The sequence below is a fragment of the Cygnus olor genome, chromosome 3, assembly GCF_009769625.2.
Source record: "Cygnus olor isolate bCygOlo1 chromosome 3, bCygOlo1.pri.v2, whole genome shotgun sequence".
NCBI classification, from domain to species: domain Eukaryota; kingdom Metazoa; phylum Chordata; class Aves; order Anseriformes; family Anatidae; genus Cygnus; species Cygnus olor.
In genome coordinates, this window is record NC_049171.1 from 108,690,985 (window position 1) to 108,718,185 (window position 27,201).

General features: G+C 45.1%; 1 long non-coding RNA gene across 1 annotated transcript; it reads left to right on the top strand.

Annotated features, from left to right (window-relative positions):
* LOC121068193 lies at positions 1-13,816 on the top strand. Its single transcript, XR_005818691.1, has 6 exons — positions 1-487; positions 6,540-6,666; positions 8,380-9,409; positions 12,102-12,228; positions 12,806-12,997; positions 13,183-13,816. It is a non-coding gene; the product is annotated as an uncharacterized LOC121068193 (long non-coding RNA).
* Positions 13,817-27,201: the final 13,385 nt, after the last annotated feature.

Below are 27,201 nucleotides of genomic sequence, written 5' to 3' on the forward strand. Positions count from 1 at the left end.
GGTGCCCATGACTTGGCAAACAAAACACACATTTTTTTTTTTTTTTGTTATTCAGGCGGGTTTTCTGATCTGTAATATTTTCCTCCTCTCTCAACATTGCACTTTCTTCTCTCTAGATGAAGTTCATTTACCAGGAAAAGCTTGGTTCCCACATCCCTTGGCCTTTTGCAGCCAGCCTCCACTCCAACCTCCAGCAGCTGCTGGAAGTTTCCAGAAGCCATTGGAAGTTTCTGGAAGCTTCTGGAAGCCACTTGGCCACTGCCCAGCAGACCCAAATGACCTGCATCCTGAAATTCAAGAGGGTGGGGTGCCTGCAGGCTGTGCTGAGTGGCAGAGGGTTGAGGACAAAGCACAGAGACCATGCCAGGAGGGTTACGACCTGCCCACACGACAGGTATAACTCAGTGCTGGTTAGTGTCGGTATCAATGCTGATAACGCTTTCAGATGAACAGGAGACTACCAGGAACTACATATAATTAGACACAGGTATGTGTATATAACAGTGAACATAATAAAGACGATTGCCCATTTATTAAACTTACACAGTAAATGTATCCCATTCAAAGATGCATTTTAGTTAGGGCTGGTCAGACAATGGATTTCTACCATGCAGAAAATGCTAATGCTTCAATACTTAATGGAAATACCTAGTGGAAGGAAAAGACAATGCTTCGACATTGCTTCTGGAAGATGAATTCCCCCTCCCACCTAAATTCTTTCAACTGTCCTGAAAGCGAGGATCTGTGACAGTCTTGTTGTGGTTATACTGCCTAAACAGTGTAATGGAGTATGGATTGTGGAGTATGCTAGTTCTAATAGAGAATATAATGTACTGCTATATTCATATCAAACTTGGATCATCAAAGGATCACACGCAAATTTATTTACATAGAAGGAGAATGGTGGAGGAATTGGGGGAAGGGGAGCTGCTTCTTGTTTAAACGTTCACATAGAAATGCTCTGTTCAGTTTTCTCTTTCTGTTCCTATTCTGCTCAGCTTTGACTCACAGGCATTTTCTGAAGGAAAAAAAAAAAGTCTGGCCAAAATCCCAGTGGTGTTATCACACACAAATGCATGGTCCCCCTGCTGGTGAGGGACACAGGACAGGGAGAGGTGAGAGGGCTTTACCAGGATGCTGTGGCCAGGAGGGACATTGCAGCCTCTGGCTGTGGCAGCGTGTGAGCCATGCCAGGGAGCCCAGTGCTGAGCAGCTTCTGTGCCTGGATCAGATCTGTGCTCCTTTGAAGGCTGCTGGAAAGCTGGAGAGAATCCAGAAAAGGACAACAGAACTCAGCCAGTGGCTGGAGATGATACTTCACAAAGAAAGAGAGCTTTTTCTGCTCCAGTTATCGAGAAAAGGAGTGTGAGGTGACTGGGTATAGTGCATGCAACCTTCGGGGCATACAAATGTTGAGAGGCTTTTTTAACTGAATGGAGGAAGAAAAGGCTAATGTTTCTGTTAGCATCTTAGGATTGGGGCTGAGGGTTTGCTTTACACAATAGCAAATTCTTGAGGCTAGTGCAGAGGAAATGAGTGACACGGATGCATTTGGCTGGCCAAGTGCTGTGGGAAAGGTGAGTGCCCCATGCCCTCTCCCTGCCCCAGCCACGGAGAAGGAGCAGAAATTGTGTTGCCACAAGAATACATCCCAGTTCACGTCTGTCCCTTCCTGGCACTGCTCAGTCAGGGCCAACCTGCTCTCCTGATTCAGACACTTGAGAGGGGACCACTTGGCACTCAGTGCTGCAAGCAAACCTTCTGGCTTTGACAAAGGAAAGGCAACATCTGTCTCTGAATGACTTAAAAGCGGCCCCTTGATTTTTTAATGCCATTGCTAAATTTCTGTGCATATCCCTCTCTCCCCCATCCCATCTCAGCCTTTAAAACCTAATTAGGTTGAAACGACTGCCCTAGGACCCTGCTCTTGTTTTAAACCCATTGTGTCATGCTTAAATACCATGATGACAAGCGCATTAAAAATTTGGATGAATACACTAAGACCACATTCCTGCTCTGTGCAAAACTTGTGTTCTTCAGCCTTTCTCTCTGAACAAGACTGCTTCTCCTTTTGCACCACAGCAGTGGTTTGCTGCCTGGAAGCAGCAGACAACTCCAACAGATGTCCAAAGAAGAGAAATCCCATTCCAGGAAGCTTAAATGTGCATGCACTGAAAAATGTCCAAGGGTCCACAGACTGAGAAAGCTGCATGTCAGCAACTGTGAATATATCAGGAAGGAGAATCTATTGTCTTTGTGAAGGTGTTCAATATCTTAAGTCAAATGTCCATCAATTAACCCAAGGTAGAAAGGTTGGAGAACATTTCCCTGAAGCAACTATAAATGTAATTTCCTGTAATTATGAAGCCCTTTCCATTGCCGCAGCAGCTTTAGATGGCTTCACTCTACCTGAAAATCAGGTTAATAGATTTGGCTTTAGCTCATGTATCTGTTTTCAAAAAGCTGATAGATTATTAATAGATATTTATTCAGGTTACCCAAAGATGGATGAGGACCACACCATTCTTGGTGCTATATGAACACAGAAGTGCCCCAAGGCAGTCCTGTTCTAGTACTTTCATGCCGTCACCATCTTCCCTCTATTTAAGCAAAACCCAGCCTAACTCATCATGATTTGCATATCCAGCACTAACTGCACTCAGTGACACTTTACCTTCTATACCAGAGAGCCTGCACTGATGGGACACCCAGTGGACTTTGCTGTCCTGAAGGTTTGCAGTCAGAAGCTGATGCTCAGTAGGACAGTAGGAACATATAAAAACAAACTCTTGAAAGCATTGCCCCTTCAGGGTTAAGGAGCAGCTGACAGGATAGTGTTGCAGTCTGAAATTTCAGATGCTCAGTGCTGAACACAGGCCACACAGAAGCTTTTACAGCTATTCAACCGATATTTGATCTTACAGCTCGGGTACCTGGGGGCTCCTGTGGTAATTTTCTGTTCAGCTTTTCAAGAACTCGTTTTGGTTGCTATGCAATGTGCGTCTTTCCCCTGACTACAGATGCTAGTTTACATCATTCATCACAATTTGACTGATCTCCAGTGTGACCTATCACAAGAGTGAAGAATTCAGTGAATAAGCATGGCATATAAATGTCATATGAACATGTCATATGAACATGCTTTACTTTTTTTTTTTTCGGCTACACTGTAGTTCTAATCCTTAAGCACAGCAAAATACCAGCTCTTTATATTAAAAAAAAAAAAAAAGGAAAGTAGGTTTTGTTGTAATTCGTATAAATCAGTTTGTCCTTCTGTGTCCTCCTGTGAAATTAATCCCTCTTCCCTTGAAGTGTGCCTGGGGTGGGCAAGGAAGGTAGCAAGGCATAAATGCTTTTATTAAGAATACAAGGAAAGTGTGCATAGCCAATGGACACAGTGTTGTGTAATGATGAGCCAGATGACATCTTATTGTTGCTGCACTGTTTTAATAGGACGCAATCTGTTTAGCTGGAACATTTGGCTTCTAGGTATATGAGCTCGGGAAATATCTGAATGTTAACTTTCATGTTCCTGTCTGCTTTCTGAACTTGTCTGAATGCTCAAATACATGCTTGAAGTTGCCTGTTCTTATTCCAGATGGCAGCTCATTGGAAACAGTCATGCCCAATGTGTGCAAATAGGCTGTGATGTGCAGAAATGTTTACTGGGCAACCATAGGTCATTTGGCTCCTCCGGCTGCTGCCGAGGGTCCAGCACTGCTTCTCCTAACCAAAGGGATCATATTCAGCTCCAGTGAGGCTCTGGACAGCCACAGCCACACTCAGTGATGCAAATCGATAGCAGTGGCTCGTGGTACTGGTGCACAGCCTGATATAGATCGCTGCATCTCACGTGGGACTTGCTGCACTTTGAGACTCCTGTGTCACCACTGCCTGCTCCAGCCCAGGAGGGGAGAAATCAGGTGGGGATGCTACACATGAGCCAGGGATCCTGCCTAAGGCCTATGGATGGGGCTCAATGCCACAGTATTGTGCCAGAAGTAGGGCACACAGGCTTGAAGGTTGGGATGGACCCAAAGAAGTCATGCTGCTCTTTGTGCTCCCTCCAGTGGCAGTCCCTTACCTTAGGTGCTCAAGGAGAAATGATGTGGTTTGGTGCTGACACCCTGCCCAGCGTGCATATTCCCCTCTCTCCAGCCTCTTGCGCTGTGGTAAAGCATCAAGCAGCCCTAGAGCCCTGTGGAGAGCATCCCTGTCCTTCTGCTGGAGTCCCACTTTCTGCTTTCACCCCCCAGTCCTCTTAGCAAGCCCCATAACCACAGCAGTGACCCCGACAACACTTTGACCAGAGGATGTAACTTACTCTGTGGAAACGTCTGAGCCAGCCTCCAGCTCTGCCTCTCTCCTTTTCCACAAGGTTAGCTCCTTGTCATCACTCTTCTCTTCACAACATGGCTCACGTGAAGGATCTAGAGCTCTAGCTCGTTCAAACTCAGTTAAACCAGTAACGTGCTAGCAAATAGCATTTGTGAAGTGAGGCACAAGCCACCAGTCCTCAGGATGCATGGAGAACCAGCCTACCTGTGAAGTTTTAGGAGAAGGCAGAGAAGCATTTCTCCTGCAATGCCTTGACCTGGTATTACAAGCCCAACATTACTACCAAAGGACGAGGCGTTTGCTCTTGGCCTGTCCAGCACAGCCATCAGCCTCAGCATGTGCAGTGGTATGGGAGGACGGCAGGAAGGAGACCACGCAAATGTCAGCAAGTCTGGGTGAGCTCAAACTCGCAGCACTTTCTTATGTACCATAGGGACAGGCAGGTATTTGCTGCATGGGCAACACATCTGAAATCTACCTCAGTAGTTTTTCCTCTGCCAGGGTTCATTTTATATGTGCTAAGGAGCAAGTCATATTGAGGCAGGTGAGCACATGCAAGACCACATTATGCTGGACATCGTAAGGACTCTGCCACTTGCATGGGACCAAGATGCCTGACGGACTGAAGCAACCTTGCTTGGAGAGAATGAGTTTAAAGTTCAATATTACTGAAGTTTAGGGTTGCTCCAGGGGGAGCAAAGGATTTAGGAACCGAGTTTAACTGACTTTCTGTAGAGTACACGTTCCCAGTGATTTCAGAAGCATTTGAGCAATTCCTGCTCTGAAAGCCTCTGAGCTCCGGGCATAACCTACCCTGAGCATGGATGAGTAGCTACCTCTGTATCCTCATTACTCTTTCACCAAGAGTAATATATCAGGCCATTTAAGAAGGCAGCTAGAGATTCCCCTGGATATCAGCACACTTTGAAATTAAGTATCAGGTAACTCAGGGTTACACATTTTTTCCATTCTTAACGAGAATTACAGGAGAGGTGTAGCAAGAGTGATTTGCCCCAGGTATTTGAACTCTTTTATTTTTATAATACACTATATTTCCATATCTTACCCAGGGTCAAATTTGGTCAGGCTGTTATGGCTTGACCTTGGCACATTCCAAGGCTTTTTCCCCATTATTATTATTTCCTTCTCTGCTCTTTAAAGGAATTCTCTGTTCGCTTTAATGAACCTCTCCACTAGTTAGAAAAGCTGGACATTTTTTAAGAGCTATGTGGCCAGGAGGGTTTTTCCAAAGTGCTCAGGTATCTGCTAGAAGTGTTCCAGCAATATAGCTGTCAACATGGAAAAATGCTAACAGCAAAACACTGAGATGAAAATTTAAGATATACAGAGGTGAAGATATTCATTTTCTGATTCACTGGCTGAGGTCCTTGCTTGGTCTCTCTTGCTCTCTTGAAAATGCTATTGAGTGAAAAGCATTAACTGCTGAGAGAAAACCATGTGTGATTTTCTCCTTTTCTTAAGCTTGCAAAGACTGTGGAAAATAACAGGAAAATAGTGTAATGGGCCCCGCTGTGGATCCCTGAAGCAGGATCTGACCATCTTCCTTATGAGGTTCCCACTGTGGAGCCCACCAGCTCATGGCTGCTCAGGACTATAGGATGGGGGAAGCTCCTCCAAGCCCCCAGCTCCACTTGTCCACGAGAAAGCCCAGCTTTTTGGGCAGAGGGAAGCTGCACGCCTTTGCTAGCAGGAGATAAATCTGCTGCAATAACAAGGCATGCCTGCAACTAGCCAGTGCAGAGGTAGAATCACCTCTCAGCTCATCTCATCTTGGGTCTTGCTGCCTCTCCTCCCCTTGCTCCCTGACATTTTCTCTCTTTTCTGCATGCTCACCATCTGTTGGAGCTATTTTTCTGCATACGGGGATGGAGATGCTGATTTTTAAGTTCTCCCAGTGGATGATCCCAAGGAAGGGCAAGGGCCTGAAATTGTAATTTAACTGAATTGCATCTCTGAGCTGGAAACTCAGACAGCCTTTATTGCTACATCCATTCTCCATTATGTTTTAATCCTGGATATTACAATGGTAAATACAATTCCCAGTTCCTTTCCTGTTGGCCTAGAAAATATCCTACCAGTAACAAGTTAATGTTATCACTTAGATCTCGATATTATTATTATTTTTAATAATAACACACATATAAAATTATAACAGTAATTACTAATTTTGGCTGTTGCAGGCCAAGCAAAACCTAACAGCATAAAATCCTTCAGGGCCAGACAAAGAAACAGCTGCTCTCCTGAAACCCCAGAAGTGCAATTGAGCTCCGATTCACTCTCAGCATCCAGCCTGTAATTTTATTCCTGGTAAGTGCTTGCCTCACAGGGCACCTAGGAGTTAGGGAACCTGTTTGGGCAGCCTGGCTGCTCCGTGTGCTTTTGCTGAGCTGCAAACCCTGACTGCAATGTACACAGCTGCAGCAAATTGGGTGTGCTGTTTTAAAATTGGAAGTGTTAGTGCAGGAGAGGCTTGCCCACCCATCAGAGCCAGAAGAATCTGTTTTACTCCTATTGTAGGCACGGTCTGTAATTCATCTCTTGCTCTAAGCCACTGGCTTTGCTCTGACTTTCCTGGGAGCTGATTGAGCCGAGGGAAATTCCTGTTGCAAATCACACCGAAATTTTGTATGCATTTCCCAGTTGCATGTTTGACATAGTGCAAAACTCACATGCAGTGGTATGATCAAACAAGGACCCTCCAGGTCCCACATCGCTGCACACAGGGGCAGCACCAGCCTCTGCTAATGCTCCAGGTGCAGCAGGGCCAGAGCCTGCTGCTTTCTGCTCTAAGTTTGCTGGGGTCAAACAAGTGTGCAGGCCTGCAAGGCCACCTTCAAGTGTGTAACACGTATTCATCAGTGGCTGATGCGGGGTCTTTTCCCCAACAATGCCGCTCAAGCTAATAAAAGATATTAGCTGTCCCCAGAAAGCCTCACTCTGCTTGTGTGATCAAGCAGTTGCAGCTACAACCACGCTGCCGTGCCACTTCTCTTTTTGCTTCCAGGTGTAGTAGAGCCTGGATGCTGACCACAGATGGGTGTTTCCTGGGACTGAGCACGTTCTTTATGGTCACTGATTGACCTGCACTGTGGTGTGGACAGGTTGGGTTTTCCTGGGAAGAGTCAAAGAGAGCAGCACAACTCCCTACCCTCTTCTTCTTCTCCAGGAATCATTTTACAGCCTCTGCTGGTGACAGACATGGATGGGTTTGCTGCAAGGCAGTTGCTCACCTGTTCCTGAGCTGTGGGACCTGGGGACTGCAGCTCTGTGCTGCGTTGGTCTCTCAGGTGTAGCTGCTGAAGAGCTGGGGCAGGACACCCCTGTGCGTCCTTCAAGGTGGCAACAGCAAATGGAAGCCCTGCCTTTGGGAGGCTGAGACACCATAATTAAAGTGAATCAATTACAGCAATGATTCTGATTTCAAACCCACTTCATACTTAATTCTCATTGATTTTAGTTTTACCAGTCGATCACAGAGAGGCAGTGAGGTAGAAGCATTGGTGGTGAGATGAAATGAGTAACCATCAAATGGGTACAGCCATGATAAATTACCAATTAACATCAGCGAGCTAAAAATGGTGGTGATTAACCAGGGAGAGTGCAGCTAGGAGCTGTGAAATTGGAGTGGCAATAGCAGGGCAGCTAGTTATTAAAAAGATGTGACAGCAATCAGAATGGCCTTATTGTATTAAAATACTCGCCCTCACATGGATTGTGTTAGCTGACTTGTCAATGGCATATTAAAAAAAAAAAAGAAAAAAAGAGAAATAAGCTTCAGCGTAGAGACTGAGGATTATAAGAGGCAAGGTACAAACACAATTGCTGCAGATATGACTGCAGTTAAAGCTGCTTTTGTGACATTTAAGCTTGACTATATCAGGCCATGGAGGGAATTGGCAGGCTTGATTGTCGCTGGAGCCATCATGTCCTTATAAACTCTCATATTTCAGTATCCCAATGAATTTATTTTCTATGGAAAACTGTGTTTAACCTATTTCCTGGCTTGTTTTGGTTGGAGAGGACCTTGTTCATTTTAACTACCATGAATGCCACCTCTCTGTGAAGCTGCACTGAGGAAGGTGACAAATGTGACTCCGGGCAGCTGTGTCAGAGAGGTTTCCCCAACAGGAGGTGCCAGCCCCTCCTCTCTGGTGTTCCCATCCTGAAAGAACCACAGATGGATAATCCTTGCACATTGCCCACACATGTTGCCATCCAGAAGCTCCTCCAGTGCAAACCCATGGGACAAAGCACCAACAAGGAATGGCCCCCAGGAATCCTTTTTTCAGCTGCAGTCAGAAACATCCACCTTGCCAGACACAGAGGCAGGGAGTCCAACACGGACAACTTCCAGCCTTTTAACACAGGATATTTAACTTTCTTGATTGTTTTAAGACTTTTACAGACAAAGGAAGGTCCACTCTGTTTAGGAGCAGCCAACAGTGGCTGCTAATTAGCACTGTGAGGAAGAATATTCTTCTCTTATGCCAGGATTGGGATAATGTGTATTACAAGCAAAAAGGGCACATTAAATAACTGAGATGAGAAATGACTATAGAGTAGGAAGGTCTTACACAAGCAGAGCAAGAGTTGAGCCAAGACCAGATCTGACTCCCAGAAAACCCTTTAAGCAATAAATATCAGCAAAGTAGTCTCCTTTTTTTTTTTTAATAGCAGATAATGGACTGAATGCCTTACAGTCATACAGAGCATTCAAGAGCTGTTGCAATAAAGTGACAGAGAGGAGGCCCTTGCTGTTATGTTATTAGAGACGTTTTAAATCTCACCTACCATGGGATTACTGGGTTTGCATCTCCCATCAGTCTTGCTTAGGCTGACAGGCAAGCACAGCAAGCCCAGCTCCCACCAGCAGCTGTGCCTGTTAGCTGCCAGCCCCCACAGAGACAGCTCTCTGAGCCGCATTTTTAAGCAAGGAGAAACCATGGTGTTCAATGGGAAGAAGGGCTGTGGAGAAGACTTGCAGAAGGAAGCAGCAGGTAGAGGAGCAGATTGGGGCCAACATCTTTGTGACAGGCTGATTTGCAGAGAGGTAAGGGGAGAAAAATGTCGAGAGAGAAAAAACAGGTAAGGATGGGGACAGCGGAATAACAGACCCGCTGGGCTTCTCCTGACTTTCACCTTGCCATAGCAGCTGGCAACAGTAAGCAGGCCATGGACATTCAGGAAAACGAGGGTCAGAAAATGGTTCTGGATGTCGTACTTTGGATGTGCTAAGTATTACAGCATTGGGAGGAAGAGATGAGCTGTGTGCTGCAGGAGACAACCAGGTCAGGGATGCCATCCAAGGCACAAGGGCGCATGATATTCCTCTGGGAAGACAGGGCACTGTACCAAGACTTGGCCCATCGGGAAATGCGAATCCAGTCACCTCACCAAGTACCTGCCTCCAGAGCAAGTGGAAAATCTCCCTGTACAGTGACTATGCAGAGAGCAAGAACGCTGCTTGGTCCAGCTTGCAGGTGGAAAGGAGCATTGCTACCTCTCCTTTGTCCCCTCCCTTCCAAGCCAGTGCAGGTGCTATTGTAGGAAAAAGCAAGGAATGAATAGCTCAAATCATAACCCAGAGCTCAACCTCCTGTAGGCCAGCATGGATGTTACAGAGATGCTTTCAGATGAATGTGGCCCCACACAAAGAAACAGTCTGACTCAGAATTAATTTAGGAACTAGGAGAGAAAAGAAACAACAAAAAAACCTGCACCTTTATTGTTGGATTTTTGCCTTTGTAACACAGCGAAATTTAAATCCTTAAATTTAACTGCACAGAAGCAGGTTTGGGCTGCCTGCAGGCTTTTTAGATACAGCATAGAGACAAGCTTGCTTTCTCTTCAGCTCACAATGCATACAACATGGTGTTAACCAAAAGACTTCTCCTGCTCCTTAGCCCAGATGTGTATTAGTATCTTCCCCTTAACCAGGGCAACATGTCAAACTCCTGTATCTCTCTCAACAATTGCCAGGACTAGTGTTTCTAATAATACCCAGCCTCAAATTTTTGATGGCAGATTTCAGGAGGATTTAATATTACAGCTTGGTAGCCAGATAAAGCTAAATCCTTAAACAAAATACTCCTGCAGTCTCAAAACCTTTCTTAAATACTCTCAGAAATGTGCACTATGTATTTTTTTCAGTGAAACCATTACATGAAAAAGTTGCTCTGTGACTGCAGGTAATAGGGATTCATAGTGTTTGATGGCTATTAATAGTCATAACATGTTATCATGAAGCACCGTGTGCGGTTACAGTGCCTTGCAAATGGAAAAACAGTGTAAATGTGACACTTTAAATGAAAAAAACAGGAGTCCATAACTTTTACTTATAGTCTGGTCTCAGTAGCAGACAGCAGGCTAGCTCGGAGGGGCCTTTTATTATTTCTTTCCTTTCTTTGATGTGACATAGGTTTACAATTTATTATAGGGAGAGAAACCCTTTGCTAATTAAAGCACTGTACGGAGTTGCTCTTGCTGTATTTTTAGACCCTTTCTCAAGCTCATTTTCAAACACATGGCAAACTTTTCACTCCCCAATTCTCTTATCCAGTTTCTTTGTGCAATGGCTTTGCAAAGTGCTACAAACTGGCTTAGGGCTGTAGGTTATCTGCCTGGAGGTCTGGTTCCCTGGACAGATGAAAGGGGAGAAAAATTGCAGTGAATTTTCCTATCTCCTGCTACACGAAGATGGAGAAACACAAATGGGCCAATTTCTTAGAAAAAGCTGCAATGCACAGAAAGACTCTGCAAGCTCATTATTACTAAATTTGTCATGTTGTAAGGCTGTCTACAGATGCCAAATCATTATGACGTGACTTATTCTTATAAATCTCCTGGACAGGGAGCACAGATAAGCTTGCTTAAGATCAGATCACTAAATTCAAAAGCTTTTACTATTAAGTAAAATTATGCAGTGCTATTTTAACAGAAATGTATTGTGGGACAAAGATGACCATTTCCATGCCCAAATGTCTCTTGGTTGTAAGCACAGTTTGCCAAGCCTCCCTTGTAATATAAGCAGAGGCTCTTTCACTTACAATAGCTGTTTCAGATCTGCATGATACAGAAGCTGCGTTTGGCAATTCTGAATTTAAAAGTTTGTCAGAGCTTCTTAGGTTGTCCTTTTGGTAGTACTCAGGTACAATGTGTTTCCCTGAGAAGGAAAACCTTAAAATAAAAGGCAAAATAAATTCACTACAAAATTAACATCTCAAAACTACCTTCTGAATGAATACTCTGGGAATTGCATTTGCATGCTGTTCCAGCCAGGAATATAAAGCAAGGCAAAGCTTAAACTTGCAGTTTCCTACAAAATAGGAAGTGAGTTTGGACTGTCTTCTGGATGAAAGAAGCCTGATACCCCTTTGAAAACTCCAGTTTTATGGCCTCTAACTCATGATGTCTTTATAAAAACTCCCTGCCTCTTGAAACTACCAGCCTCTCTGCCTTACGATTTCCTTCCACAAGTGAGTCCCACAGCTCTTAGGGCTCTTCATGACCAGGTCGTATTTGCTTCCCTCACCTCCTTCCTGGACCAGCCTCATTCCAGATCAGCTTTTCTACTTCCTGTCTGATTCTCTCAACATCCTTCATTTGCCCTTTTTTTTTTATTATTATTTTTCTCCAGTAACAGACTTCCCTTGTGTGTGGCTTTGGCTTGGCCACGGGGGAGCATTACTGTCTCCAAGCAGATGTCAAGACTTACTTTTCAGCCTGCCTTATTCCTGTGACAGAAGGATTCAGCCAAGTTTCAAAGCTTCCCTGACAGCATTTCTGTAGTCTGCAGTGCGCTCAGAGGAGAACCTTCACCCGCTGCATGGGGACTTGTCGCTGATCTGAAGCTACCTCTGCTGAATATCAGTCAAGCATGTGTTTTTAAGCTTTTTGGCTGGTTTCGGGAACTTGGGGGAGGTGATTCAAACATGACTGGAAGGACACTGTGTCTAAAGATGATCCATGTCTGGAGCATCTGCTGCTAAAGTGCTGAGAAATAAATTGATACTCGATGTTCCCATCCCCTCTGTGTCACGGAGGGTGGACAAGGCTGCTCTGAGGGGCCTTGCTCAGCTACTTTTTCTTTGCTCCCCTCTGTTGACTCAGTTGTGATATGTAGGCCGCAAATTTTGTCTTCAGTCCAAAATACTACGTGGGTGAAGGCCTTCAGGACAGACTGGGTGTGCAAGGAGGCTTCTCGCAGAAAGCACAGCATATTTTCCAAGCCACAGCCTCCTGGTGAGACACGTCAGATTCCTCCCTGCTGGGTCAAAGAAATCAGTCCTTTGAAGGGATGAAAGAGTTTCACTTTGGAAAGGGAGGCTCGGTGCTGTCTTTAAACACTCAGCAGCTTTGCCTTTACTATTACGTGTGTATATAATGGTGCACAGAAGCTGAAGAGATTGTCTGACTCTAAACACCTTTGCTCCTGCCTTTTTCCCAGGGGAAATCATAAGTGCTGGTCTGTGCTGCTTCTCGCACCTTCCTCCCCTGGAGGCAAATGAAGCCCATCAACACGGAGCTTCCAGCAAGGTGCCACGCTTCACTTTTTATTGCACTCTTCATGGAGACTGGAGAGCAAAATCACCAGCAGGTTTCTACCTTTGTGGTATTACTGCTCCAGGAGAGACATTGGGTTAGAGACCGACAGAGGGCCCTTCCCACCCGCATTGGGAGTCCATGAACTTCCTCACACGGGCCACAGAAATGCCCAGGATGGAGAAATCCCTGCACTTCCCTCTGTGTGGAGGCTGCCAAGCAGCCCAGGCCTTGACACTGACGTTCCTTTCTCTTCTTTGTTGATTGGAAATATCTCCTCAGCTTGCCTCTTGCAAACGCTGCACCTGTTGGAATGCTACACGGTCAGAAAAGACACCCACCATGCCTGAATGGATATTGCTGGGGCTTGCTGCCACTTCATCACAGAGCAAGGACTGAAATTTGACATATTGCAAGCTGAAGGAAAAGCTCTCTGGGCAAAGCAGTCCAGGGGAAGGGAGAGAAGAAGAGATGTTGAAAGCCTGAGGCTGTGGTGGAAGCACTGTTAGCTCCAATGAACCGTAATTGAAGAGGGAAGAGAGGAGCAAACAGAGATGCTGGGTACAAATCCCCTCCCACGCACCCCATCGAAACTTTTATCCTACACAAAGCCACATTGTGTGGCTTTTGTGTAAGCCAAAGCTTACATTGCTCCTTTCTGTGATCTCCTGCTGGTTATGAACTGTAGTGTTTGGCCTGGGGTTACTTTCAAACCTTTTTTTTTTCCTTCACACTTCCTCAGCCCAAGGAGCCAGACTTCCTTCCACCCCAGACCCCACCATACATCTCCAGACCTTCTCCCCTTCCAGCAGCTGCCTCTCCTTTTTTATTTTATTCTTAGACCTACCCCACAGCTGTCTTTGAATACCAACCTCAGGGCCTAGTGTCAGCACCCTTTGCTGTCACCATTGCTGCTGAAGAGATTTGCTTCAGTCTCTGACTCAGGACTTTTTTTCATCTTGCATGAGGAGACCAGGTCAGACTCTGAGAGGACCCTGTACTACTTAACAACACAACCTGTTATTCATAAGGCATAAAAACTGGGGCATTTGTGCCATTGGGTTGGAATACAGAACCTTATTTGACTCTATTCTCAGAAGAGCTAAATAAAGATTTTTTGTCAAGTAGGCCCCAAAAAGAGATTTTAACCCTGCTGTGACCAGAGATAAAACAAGGCCTCCATGGTTTATTTCCATGGACGCTTTTCAAGGGCCAGTAGTTTTCACTGTTTGCATTTAATCAGGGAGCTGTGCAGATGACACTCTGCCATATCCCTCCGTTCGCTGTGGTGAAGGACACTGCTGGTACATGAAGCTGGGCTCCTAATTAGCACTTGCTTCTGAGGGTTGTAAAAGAGCTGTCACTTACAAGGTGGCAGACAACATCCCAGGGCCGTGAGCAGCTGGGTGCTGCCATTGAGCCAACACCTTTACTGTGGCCTCTTCACAAGGCACAGATCTCCTGAGAGTGGGGATCCATTCCTACAGCTCCCTCCTCCGCCGTTCCCCATCAGATGGAGGCCGCATCTGTATGGCAATACACCAGCAATGCTGGCAGCCAAAAAAAAAAAAAAAAAAGAGTTGCCAGGCAAATCTGAGCAGTGGGAGGATTTTCATATCCTGTGGCCACCTGGCCTGCTGCATGCAACTCTCCTTCATCTCTCTCCTTTGAGGGCTTTCAACCCCTCTTCTCCACCTCCGTGCTTCCCCTTTCACGGCTTTATCTATTCTTAGGGCAAAGTTGCCTCTATCTCACTAGCTCATTCCTTACCCTTCCACATGGGACAACCTCACTGAATATATCCCCAGGTGCAAACAGTGAGCACAGCTGGCTCAGCAGCAGCAGCAACTTCCAACGTTCCACAAAAACACCTGCTTTCTCTGTGCTGAAGGTGACCACGCAGCTATCACTGAGGTGATAAAGGGGGATTAAGCTCCCTAAGAGAGACCAGCATGTGAGACACAAAGCCCACCAGTATGGCCTTTCCATGGGCTGGCCATGCCCCATGTGCTCAGCAAGCTGGTGACACACGGTGGCTCCTGGAGGTGCTGTCAAAGTATTAACGCTGCACAAAAATAACCAAATTGCTGCAGGCTTCAGCCACCGAAAGCTAAAACTGGGAGAATGCAGTATTTACAGTTAATGTGCTATTTTTGCACTGTATTTTTAAAAAGAAACAGCAGTACCAAGGCCCTGGCTCCGTCTCTGGCACCATCTAAGCAAACCGAGGCAGGAGGGTTTTGTACAAAGCTATGCTCTTTCCCACCTGGGTGCCAGCTCACGGTGGTCATCCAGCCTGCAAAAGGCAGAGCCTGGCAGAGCCTAGCATAGGTTGGCTGTAGCTTGGGCTGGGCCATGATCACGTCCCTTCTCCACCCCTGTATGAGCTTAGCTGGGGAGGTGTGCATAGAGACTGCAGCCTTTTTGATGGGGAGCTGGGGATGTGTGGAAATCGCAGCTGAATGAGAGAAGTGTGGCAGAATTTGTGGAGGGGAAAGGACATGGATGGATAGAGAACAGCTAGTCTATTAAAAGAAAAGGATGGTATGTAAAAACATCTGTGACTCCTGGTAGAAAGGTGAGGGGATAGAGGTCTGGGGATAGGAGCAACCCAGAGAAGGGGCAATAGCAATTAAAACCCAATCACCTGGACTGATGGACGGGGCTGATAGTAAAGACAAGAGCAATGACATGCTGGAAAGCCCTCCCTTACTATATTGCTTTGCAGTCTGGAAGCAGAAATAGGAGAGGCAGGATTCTCATGCTCCTTCAGTCCAGCCACAATAGAGGAAATCAATTGCCCAGCAATCACGCTGCTTAGTGCTGGCTGACACAGGCTACAACCCATGTAGCTGACAGGTTCCCAATACCAGTGAATAGAATAAAACACAATAGAGCCCTCTGCAGTAATCTGTATTTTGCTAGATCTGAGATAATGTTTAGCACTGTGGCTGACAGGAGGAAAAAAATGAAAAAGCCCAAACAGCTTTAATAATAGATTTTGGAGGACTTTGAATTGTCAAAGACATTTTCTAGTGACAGTTTGTCTGAATCATATTTGGCACTGGCAATATACCACATCTCCTGTCATTCTTTTAATTACTTTAGAGCCTTTTAAAAGAGCATTTTAAAAATTAATTAAGAACACCTCTGCTTTCAGACCAAGCATGAGAAAATAAAATATCCCCAGCTGTTGCATTTTAAGTGGCAGATTGTCCTGGTGCTGCAGATAAGCTTTCTGAACAAACAGCATGCCAACACCAGAACAATCCCCAAAGATAACTTAATTTTGTATCCATTTAAAGGTTTGGGAAGGGAAGTGTAACATATTTGAATTTAAGGAGACAAAGGACCTCAGTTAACTAATCATGTTACCAGAAGTCTGCACAAAATGGATTGGTTCCACTCATTGCTGATTAAAGCTTGAAAAGAAAAGAAAGCTACACCACAGCTGAGTGTAGCCTAAGGTAGAAATGACTTGCAGAAGATTTCTTGTGTACAAAACCAGAGGATATGAACTCTTTGGAAAGCAGGAGAAATACCAATAATTTCAGATTTATATTAGAGCTGAACAATATTTTTTGAGCTATTTACTTGAAGAATTTACTTCTCTGCCCAGCATCTGAACACTTTTGTGGTGTCTGGCAGTCATATTCAGGAAATTTATTCAGGTGCAGGTTTGGGGGTTGGTGGAATGGTGTTTCCTCTTCTACACTTGAGCTGTTTTGCTTGGTTATAAATGGTCAACAACATCCTGGCAGGGTAGGCATAAGTGAATCTAGGGAATGTACTGAAATTCACTGTGAACAAGTAAACATGGTTATTTGCTGAAGATGCATTCCTGGACATCCAGGAAGCGTGTGTGTGTGATGGGGACCTGCAAAGGGCCTAGCTAGGACCTCATACAACAGCATCTGTCCCACTGATTCAGCCTCAGTCCATCTCGTACATGGATGCAGGTACAGGACTGGTTGCAGCAAGGGTGAAGAGTGGAAACCTGGAGGTTCACTGGATGAACAGCTTCAGACCTGACACTCTCAGTGCTGTTGTGCAGGGGCGTGGTGTGAAAACACAGCAGCAGGGGAGACAGCAAATGCTGCTAATGTTTTCAGAGAGGAAGGCTCAAGCATCTCCTAGCACACCTCCAGCAGCTGCTGTGAACCACCTGCCCACCAGGAACACCCGTGGGGCAAAGGTGCCTGTGTCTCAGCTCCTTGGGCCATGCAAATCAAACCAGGCTAGCCAAACACTTTTCAAACTATATGGGATTAAACCCAGAGGCTAAAGACATTACCCCAGAGCACCTTTTGCTGCCCAGCTGCAGCACCGGGCTAGCTGAGCAGCCACTGCAACCCTGCTGCTCTTGGGATCCCTCCCACAGGCAGAGGAGAGAGGAAGCGAACAGAAGGAACTCCCCCGACATCGTCATGCCTGCTGCAGAGCATGACAGATCAGAGCTGCTGATGGTAGGGAGCCAGTGTGGGAAGTGTTTCCCTTTCTCTTCTGTAAAAAGAAAAATTAAATAATAACGAGCCAGACCTGGAGCTCCAGCTCACTAGTGCTGTCCATTAAACATGTCAGCCAGTGCATGCAGCATGTGGCCCATCATCCCCTCCCTCAGTGGGACAACTCTGCTTTAAAGGTGTAGTTTTTGTTTGTTTGTTTCATTTTCTCATCATAGCACTGATAAAACCCCAGCCTGCAATATCAGGAACACTTTTCTTCCAAAGGAGGAGGCCAAACAACTGGGTTGAAGTTACATCTGCCCTCAGCCCATCTGACCATCAAGCAGGGTCTATGCATGTTATGTCCCTGGTGATGACTTAGTTGAAATCAACTGCAGGTGAAATCAATGGCAACTAGATTTCAAATAGCCTATTTGCAAAGGTAATACATTAGCTCACTGAAGAGGGACAGCTACTTTTTTTTTTTCCTTCTGATTCTCTGAGCCAAGGCTTCCTCCCCTCTCATCTCAAGTGGGGAACATATTAAGAATGTCAGTTTCCAAGATATATTTAATTCTTGACCAAGAACCACCCAGCAGATAGGGAGAAGAGGAAAAAGAATTGTATTACTTTTTCATTTTCTAAAGAATACCCTGTCTCCTATGCTCAACCTGTTCTCGTTCATTTACCCTGTGAAGAGCAAAACAGCAACCAGGCAAATAAAAACTCTGTCCTGAAAACATCTGCCAGCTAGCCAATCCCTTGCTTAATTTAGTGGGAATAGTTGAGGAGTTTCCACATAAAAGGCTCCCCTCTATTGAAAATGGCTTGATCTGATCATGGTTGGATTCAAGATGCTTTTCTTTCCTGAGCTACGTTTGAAGCTGGCTATGCTCTAACTGAGAGGTTGGACCAGAGATCCCATCCTGCAAAAACTCTAGGATTTTATGTTTTCAAAGCTAGATTTTCAATGCTGGAGGGCCTTTCCTTCAAAATTTTTGTATATTGCAAGTAGAACTGAAGCATATTTAAACTATCTTACTCACCTCACAGTATTTCCTTCTGTGTAACCCCCCTTCCCACTCTAGTACTATTGTTTTAACTTACCCCTGGTGACATTCACATTAGTGAGCTCAGTTTAGAGGTTCAGAGTCGTCAATAAAATAACATTTTTTTTTTGGTCCAGCTTGAATGGGCAGGCCGATGAATAACTTAAGGTGACTCCCTGTCCTGCTGAGGACTGTGCTAGCCATAGCTTAGCCCCTACAGATCTGGTTCTCTTTGCCCCCTCTGGGTGCACATCTAGTGACTCTGAATTGTGTTCAGGTGTCCAAAACTGCAATGGAAACAATTCACTCCTTTAAGCACAGGCCCTTCATTCAAATGTGCAAAAGTGTTTCTGCCACCATAGCCATCTGTGCAGCCACCCAAGAGGTTTCTCCTCAAACCAGAAAGCTGTAGCTATGGCACTGATGTAGAGAAGGAAGCAGGTCCCATCACCACTAGTACTGAGGTTCCTTGGTTAGACTTGGCCATGCAGTGTGTCAATGGCTAGATGGGGCAGGGTCTACTAAGCACTTCCTGGGCCCATGTCTTCGTGGTGTATAAATTTCAGACCTTCAGGTCTCCTTGTTTCTAAGGTTTGTGGTGGCACAACTGACCCAGCACATGTGAAGCTTTCCCTTCGCAATCTGCCATCAAAAGCTTGCTGCCAGTGTCACTAAAGTCTCACTAAAGATGGCAGTTACTTATTTATCTCTAATAGGCAGCAAATAGCAAGGAGAATGAACAAAACGACCTCAGTTATTTTGCTGGTTTATCAACAGATGTTTGGAGGAGGGCCACAAATAACTCTAGCCCTCAACTAAAACCCCTCCATGACGTCACTGGAGAGCTCTACCTGTTCTGCTGCTGGCTACACCGTGTTTCTGAAATGAATACGTTCAGGTTTAGCTCATATCACTGCAGCAACGCTCTCAGCCAGCTGGGAGGCTGATAAGAAAAGGAGGCAATAATTTACAGAAAAAGCTGAGTATTTCTGTTCGAAAGCATCCATGCCATCCTTGTAGCTGCTGCATTCTTACCTGAAGGCTTGATTGTCTGATGCAGTTTGGAGTCATGTCAGTTAACTATAAACTTTAACTAATTGCTATATATAGAGAGTGCTTGAAGGTCTATTGCTGGAAGTGTTAGCAACAGCTCAAGAGAGTCATCCCGCTTGCCTTTTTTTTTTTTTAATTTCTTTAGTGCTGTTGCTCTGTGCAAGCCTTTCCCTGCGTGACCTTGGCTCTCAGAATGAACAAGGTTAAAGCAAATAAATGAAAGGCTCTTTGAAGGTTATTGGGAAAATTGATCTCAGAAAGAGCTAGAGATTTCCTGGTTGTCATAAAGCATCCAGAAACATCTCTGGAGAGGCTCTTACCCCGCTGTGGTTTCCACACATTGACTCACATGATCCCGTGTGGGCTCAGATGAAATGCAGCCGTCTTGAATTCTGCAGTGATATATCTACAGGCTGAGGAAGAGTGCTGCGTCAGTAGGGAGTATTGCTTCATCAGATGCATGGGTCTGCAGGCCCAGGACAGTGTTAAACAAGCTGAAATTTTTCAGGGCACCTAAGAGATCTGGGACCTCAGTTCTCATTACAATACAAGGATTTGAGCATCTGCAGTGCGTGAATTGCCTTGAAATTGCAGCCCCCACTTTGCTTATGGGTGTTAGGATAAGGAAGTCACGGGGCCAGACTTTTCATTTGCATTATCTTGCTCCGAGCCTCCTCTACTTGCAAAGAAGGGATGGGATGGGATGGGATTTTCCATTTGCTGAGTGTCATCCTAACTTGACTGCTCCAGGGCCAAGGGCAAAGCCCTTTGTTGAGCTCTTTTACACCATGAGCTGCTCTGCGCTGGCAGACACTGAAAGGTTTACAGGTTACCCGAAGGCTAGGTCTGTAATGGCACATCTATACATTACTACAGGTTCTGGGAGAAATATTTCTCACAACTCCTCTTTGGTTTGGAATACAGAGACAGTAAATGATTCATGGTTACAACCTAGAGAGGCTGGTTTTGGCTAGAGCTGTTGTGCTGCCTTACAAACAGAAGCAAATTTGTTGAATGACATTTGGCCAGAAAGGGGTAAGACCAGAGCATGGAAAACAGGGACAGGTCTCTCCTTGTGCTGGTGATCTGGGGTTACCAAGGGAGGAAATGCTGCCTCTGTCCTCCTACTGTTGTGTAGTGTCTCTCTGTTGCTGTATGAAATCCTCTTAAGCCTGTTGAAACTGGAGCACAGCAGCACAGCTCTCTCACCCATTTTAATGCAGATTCACTTACCATCGATTAACCGTTCAGAACTGCTTTGATTTCAGGTGCATGTCTCTTTGTTAAGCACTTGTGAGTGTCAGATTGATTTAGCTACAGTGCTCATTTATATATTTCTCTGGAGCAGAAGTTAACCCACCAGACAGAGCCTTTAGAGGAGTCTCTGTGGAAACTCTGGATAAATGACAGGAGTCAGGCTGCAAGGTAAGGATTGCTGCCTGGCAGGGAGCTGAGCGAGGCTTGTGAGTCACTCTGTGTGCTGAAATGCTGGAGGTTTCAGCCTGGAAGCAGGAAAGGCCAGCCTGCACGTGAGCCACTGTGCTGGATTTACAATCCCACCTCAAAGGAGCCTGTACCAACAAACCCTTTGAAAGTCTGGGCAAAGCTTTTCCCTTAGCAGCACCTTACACCCAGGTCTTGGAAAGGTGTGCCTGATGTCCTTTAGCAGGCTAGTACTTAGCTCGAGGAGGGAAGACCCAAATATCTACTTGGGGAAAAACAGGTGGGAACAGCCTTATCTGAACGTTTCCCTGGCTGGCTGCCCATCTCCACTGTTTTGCTGCTGTTCCCAAAGTGCTGGTCTCTACTTGGTTCTTACTACCTGCCCAAGGCTCCCAGTGGATCTCTTAGTAGTTTTTGACCAGAAATCATCAGAAAACCTACTTGACACAAAAAATTTGCTGTAGGAGAAGTATTAGAAGTGCTACTGTGGTTTGATACGAACTTAAGTTTGACATGCTAAAGGTGTTAGCAGTTACAAAGAGGATGGCACCTCCTTTCCCAGCACTGTTCACCTTAAGAAACATGAGTCATTAGTCACCTAACTTTAGTACTGCTTCAAATAAAGCAGTCTGGAAAAAGTACGGTCTTCATTTACTTACTCATTTAGAAATGGCTTTGCTTATTCCCACCTCAATTTAATTTGCACTATATATGCATTTTGGAGCCCTCACCATCAACTTGCATCTGAATAAAAAAATAGCTGTTTCCTCAGCCTGCCAGCTGACACGTCTCCCATTTCAGGCACACAGCCAGCCTTCCACACCTTCTGTTCAGGAGATGCATTGCCCACCCTGAAAACAGGTGTCGTAGCTGTATGTCTGTGCAGGATCCATACAAGACAATTTGTGCAGGATTGTCCCTGGTACACTGTCCCTGAATACAACACAAACTGGAGGTACTGCTGAGCTTCGTTGAGTCAGATTGTGGCACTGCTTCACAATCTCCAAACATCACTTATATTGCTACTCCCCACAGGAGAATGCAGAGGTCACTGCCAGGTCTAGGGGGACAAAGAAATTGTCCCCTCCAAATAACTGCTCTGAGTTTATATGGCAGCACTGTTGTGTCTTGCAAGAACTTTTTCTGCATGTGACACATTTATTATCTCACTTTTTGGAAGAGAAAAGCAAGCAGGGAGAAGTCAAAACCCTTATCTCAACTATTAGGCAATATCAAGACTAGCAAGACTTGTTCCCGGGATCTGAACCACCTTAAGGGAATAAACTTTGAGGGGAGGGTCCATCCCTCTTTTCTCTGCATTCCTTCCCAAGCCTGCAGGTGATTCCTCAGAGGAGCCACTCATTATTGCACACGGCTTCTAAATCGGACTGGTAGTAAGTACCAACCACCAGCTAACACACCAGAGTTTGTCTGTGCCTTGAAAAACATGCCAGCTGAAAGCATGTGATAACTGCTTTAGTCATTGCTCTGGGTGGAATTTCTCTTGGGAAATCTCCTTTCCAGTGCACTCTTCCCAGCCGTGCTGTGCACAGGCCTCAGTACTCTGCACCATGTGGGGAGGGGGCCTTCATCTGCTCCATCAGTGAGAGATTTTTCCTCTTCCTCCCTGAGGCTGACTTTTCTTCGTGCTTTTCCTCATTTCCGTGTCTCCTGAGTCCCAAGGTGAAATCCCCATCACTGCTCCAAAAAGCATACACAAAATGGACCAGCTTATTGGAAAAATGCCACTCGGAGAGTTTTCTGCCTCCACAGTTGTTTCTTCTGCCTTCACACGAGTCCCTCTCTGGGTGCTTCATTAGTTCTTTCAGGCAGGCAGAATTTCCATCTTATTAGCTGGAAAAAGTGCTTCTTCAGCCAAGATTTCCAGAATGATGATTTACACAACAAAACCAGCAAGCCATCACATTTTATAGCAGCACGTTAAAAAATCCATTTTCTGTAAGGTGGAAGAAGATATTGTGCAAGAGGGCAAAAATCCCTTTGAAATCTCCTTGGTGGACACATAATCTACTTGGTAAGCTATTTAAAAATCAGCACTTATAAGGTATGTGTCAGCCTCCAAAAATACTAAGTGCCTAATTAGAGGTTTTTGCGATGAGTTGCGATGAAGGCCGTGTGTTTCTGTTCCCTGCTCAGGCAATCCTAGGCAGGTGAGCACTGAAGGAGATGATGCAGATACAACCATGTTTCCCCCAAATTGTGAGAGGATTTGCTAGAGCTGACTAGAAATTTGTGGGGAGAAAACAGCAGGAGCCTTTTACATCAATCCTAGAAGAACACCACACTTCTGATGGATGCCATGGTTTGGCAGGCCAAGGTCGGCGTTATTCTGACACTGGCCTGCTGTTGAGACCCCTCTTCTGTATTGAAAAGACAAGCTACATATTTGTGCTGCTGTTAAATGTGGAGGGGTTTTAAAGAGACCCATTAAATTAAATGACTTAGTTCTGCACAAATTCACAACAAACACAAGAGAAATATGTGGTATTCCACCATCTTTCAGTCATGGCAGGTATTAAAGGGACAAGACTAGAAATGAAAGCAATACAACTTCAGAAAACTCTTCCCATAGGAAATCCTCGCATTTTATATCTTTCGAAATACCAAACTGGATCCAGAGAAAAACACTTCTTCGTCCCTCGACCTTGAATTTTAGATTCGTTTGCACCAGACATGTTGAAATTTACTGAAAGATATTCCATTCAAATGAAAAAAACAAAACAACAACAACAACAAAACCATACACAGTTACTTTTCCTTCCATAGTTTGCTTTGTTTCAACTCAAAGCTACTTGCTCACTTATTTCTGCAGACATTGGGAAGGGAAATACCAGCTTGTCATGACAAATCACGGCACTTCATTGCCAGAACAAACATCCTGTCCATGCCACTGTAACCATAATACATCAAGCTCTGCCAATATGTAAACTTTTTGGAAAAAATCTATCATTTTCTTCCTCTCTCTGGAGAACAATGCAGATTAGTTTGCATTGAAGATTAGCATCAGTTATAAGACACATCTGTCCACAAGGGAGATGGAGATAATATTTCTTCTTCATTTCAGAAAACAGTAGGAACCATTAGGGCACCTTGTATTTTATATATATATTTATTTTTTTTTCTCTTTGCTGATTTAAACTCCTTGTTTCAATAAGCTGCACTGCTCATGGTCAGTGAGAAGGCAGTGGAGAAGGGTTTGCTGGGAGCCCTGGACTCCTGTGTTCTGAACTGCTACGGAGATCAAACAAAAATGAACATCTGCTGCTGAAATTCTTTCCCATTATTTTTTGAAATACATTCTTATTTCAGGAGGTTCCAAGCAACCATCCTTTTTTAGCTGGAACACAAGAAGTATTTCCGAAAACATCTGGGAATTGACAAGACAATACAAAAGAACATATTTAAGAATCACTGATCATTTATAATTAACTACAGCTGCCACTGTGCACAAAGACACAATACTAGTTAAAAAAGACACACACACACACGATCATATAACCAAATCATCCCTGTAAATATGCAAAGCCAGGAGGTAAGGTGGCTATAACTCACATTTTATGCATCATTTAAGAATATCTGGCTGTCTGTGGGAAGCAGGTCAATCCACCTGCTCCAGAAAAGTGCAAGACTTTGCAAAGCACAAAGAGGTGGGTCAAAGTGAGGAGTTCTATCTTGATCATATCGCATCGCTGGTACAGTCTCTGTACCAAGAAGAAGGTGGTACCTGACATAGGTCTAGTATAAAGAGCTTATCACATTTTCTGGATTTTTTTTTCATTCTTAAAAAATGTATTTCTCAAATTAAAAGTCCGTACCTGGTTTTAGCTTTCAATCTGAACCAGATGGAACACTCTCACATTTTCAATGAAATGCCCCCATTTAAGAACAAACAAACAAACAACCCACAAACCAACAATGATGATGATAATTTGGGAAAGAGGCTACCATCAATTCAACCAGTTCCTTCCACAGAAGCCCACTGGCATCTCTTAATCTCTCCTGGGAGTAATGGACAAGCCAATATACCAAGGACTGGAAGCAAAGAAAAGTAATTCATAAACATACTGCTGTGTCTTTCCTGTATCAGCAGAGAAAATGAGGAATGCCATGAAATTCTTAAGTTGTGGGCAGTCATGGGAAACCACTCAAAACACAGGGTGTGTGGAATTCCATGTATTGTGCTCAGCAGATATTAGTGGAAAAATCAGTGTCTGGTCCATTTAAAAGGCCTTTTGATGCATCTCACCTCCTCCATTTGTTTTATGAACCCTGAAATATAACTTTGTATCCTCTCTGATTATTCCCCAAAATCCTTTCCAGGGAGATTTTCACCTAAACTTTCCCTAGAACTCCTCTTGTGTGGGATGCCCGCTCCAGGCTGCTTTGATGGACCATTAACGTCCTGGGAAAGAAACCTCTCAGCTCTCTCATCCCCTTACCATCATTTTTTTTTTCCCTTCCCACATTTAGGACATTCACATCCTCTACCACACCTGGCAGGGCTCATGTCTTGAATAATAGCAGAAAACTGCATTTTCCAGAGCAGCACCGTGGATATCTGATCTTGCAAAACTAATGCAAAGGAAAAAATAATAATGTTGGTACCTCTAGGAAAACTCTGTGGCTGAAAATGGCGGGGGCCACGTCTCGATGTGGGTGGTCTATAGTCAATACTGTAGGTAGAAATGAAGCAGAGCGGAGGAGCATAAGGCAAACTCCAATTTGTCGATCCGGGCTGCAGTGGCAATGAGAACTGCCGACTCAGCTGTCCCCAACGCATGCTGCTTGCAGGTGGTTTGTGGCTCCCTCTTGCTCCTGAGGGAGGGTTATTTTCCCTTTACCATCAGTGTGTCCAGGGCTGGACAGGGGGTCCTTCACCACCCAATCCCTGGGTGGTGCAAGGACCTGGCTTGCAATCCAGTGTTTCCCCCTGCCAACACCAGTTGGGGCTAAACTTGCAAAGATTGGCTATGGAGCGTGCTAGTTCATAGCAATTACAGATGTGCTGGTGGGAGGGGGTCTCTGCAGGTCTCTCGTCCAACCTCGGGCTGAGGCTGGGACTACCTGCAGCACTAGGTCAGGTTGGTTATATCTTTGCCTTGGAAACTTCCACGACTTAAGCCCACACAGATGCTTTACTCCTTGGCTCTAGAGAGGGGAGAGGACTAGGTAAGGCCTTTCTGTAGAGACACCACAGTAATTCAACACGGAGCACAAGTCCTCCACTGTTGTGTGTCATAACAGAACCTCATGGGGAAAAAGTCCCAGCTGTTTTTATCTCCCTGGAAACCTGTGGTCTCATCTGCTCAAGAACTTCTTCATTCTCACCACAGCCACTGTCTGCTTATCACAGGCAGGAGGCATCGCAGCAAGACAGTCTCTGTGCCAATTTGCAAGGGAAGGAGAGCGGCATGTTTCTCAGCAGTCTCACAGAGGGCTCTAGAAAGGCTCATTTAAACATGCAGAGCATGCACAGAAGGAGAAGACGACTGGAAATCTGGCTGGGTGAACAGCACTTAAAAAGGGAGCAGCCACTGTAAATAGCCTGACAGCAAAACTCAAGTGCTCGCTCACAGCTCCGGGTTTGTTGGTAGCTCAATCGATTTGCTGTGCAGGGGCACTGACCGTGGTGCAGTGACCCTTGTCATGTACTACCAGCTCTGCCAGGCACCTCCATGCTGCCTTCCTGCCCAGACGGGTAAAAATAGCTGCCAAGCACACAGACAAGCCACTTATTCTTTCTGTGCCTACAAGAAGCACGGGGACCCAAAACTTGTGCTCCATTCCACTTGGGGTCAGCCACCCTCTTTCAGAAGGCAAATTAATTGCCAGCGAAGGATGCAAAAGGTTCGTGCCAGCTCCAGACTAAGTCATCATTTGGAGCAGAAGAGGAATGTGTCATCCCACAGTGGTTCTTCGTATTAGCGTGGGAAACACGCTCTGCTTTCTCTGACTCTGTTTATTCACTTGCCATTTGAGAATATCCAATTACCTGCAAATTGCACCAAGCCCCAAGCTCTATAAAAATAAATAAATAAATAAAAATTCTTGGTCTAAAGAGCCAGAACACCAGCAGGATTACATGGTCTAAAAGGAGTAAGCCTCTCTTCCTGGAGGAGCTTGATTTTCTAAGGAGGTTCCCCTCGCACCTCTGTCACACCAGTCCAAAATAGCACACAGGCACACACCTTGATTGACTACAAGCATAACTCCTTTCAAAGCTGTCTTGGTTTGCAGTAAGGACCATTTCAGTTTCCATTTGGCAACGTTACATCAGTGTCTCAAGAGCT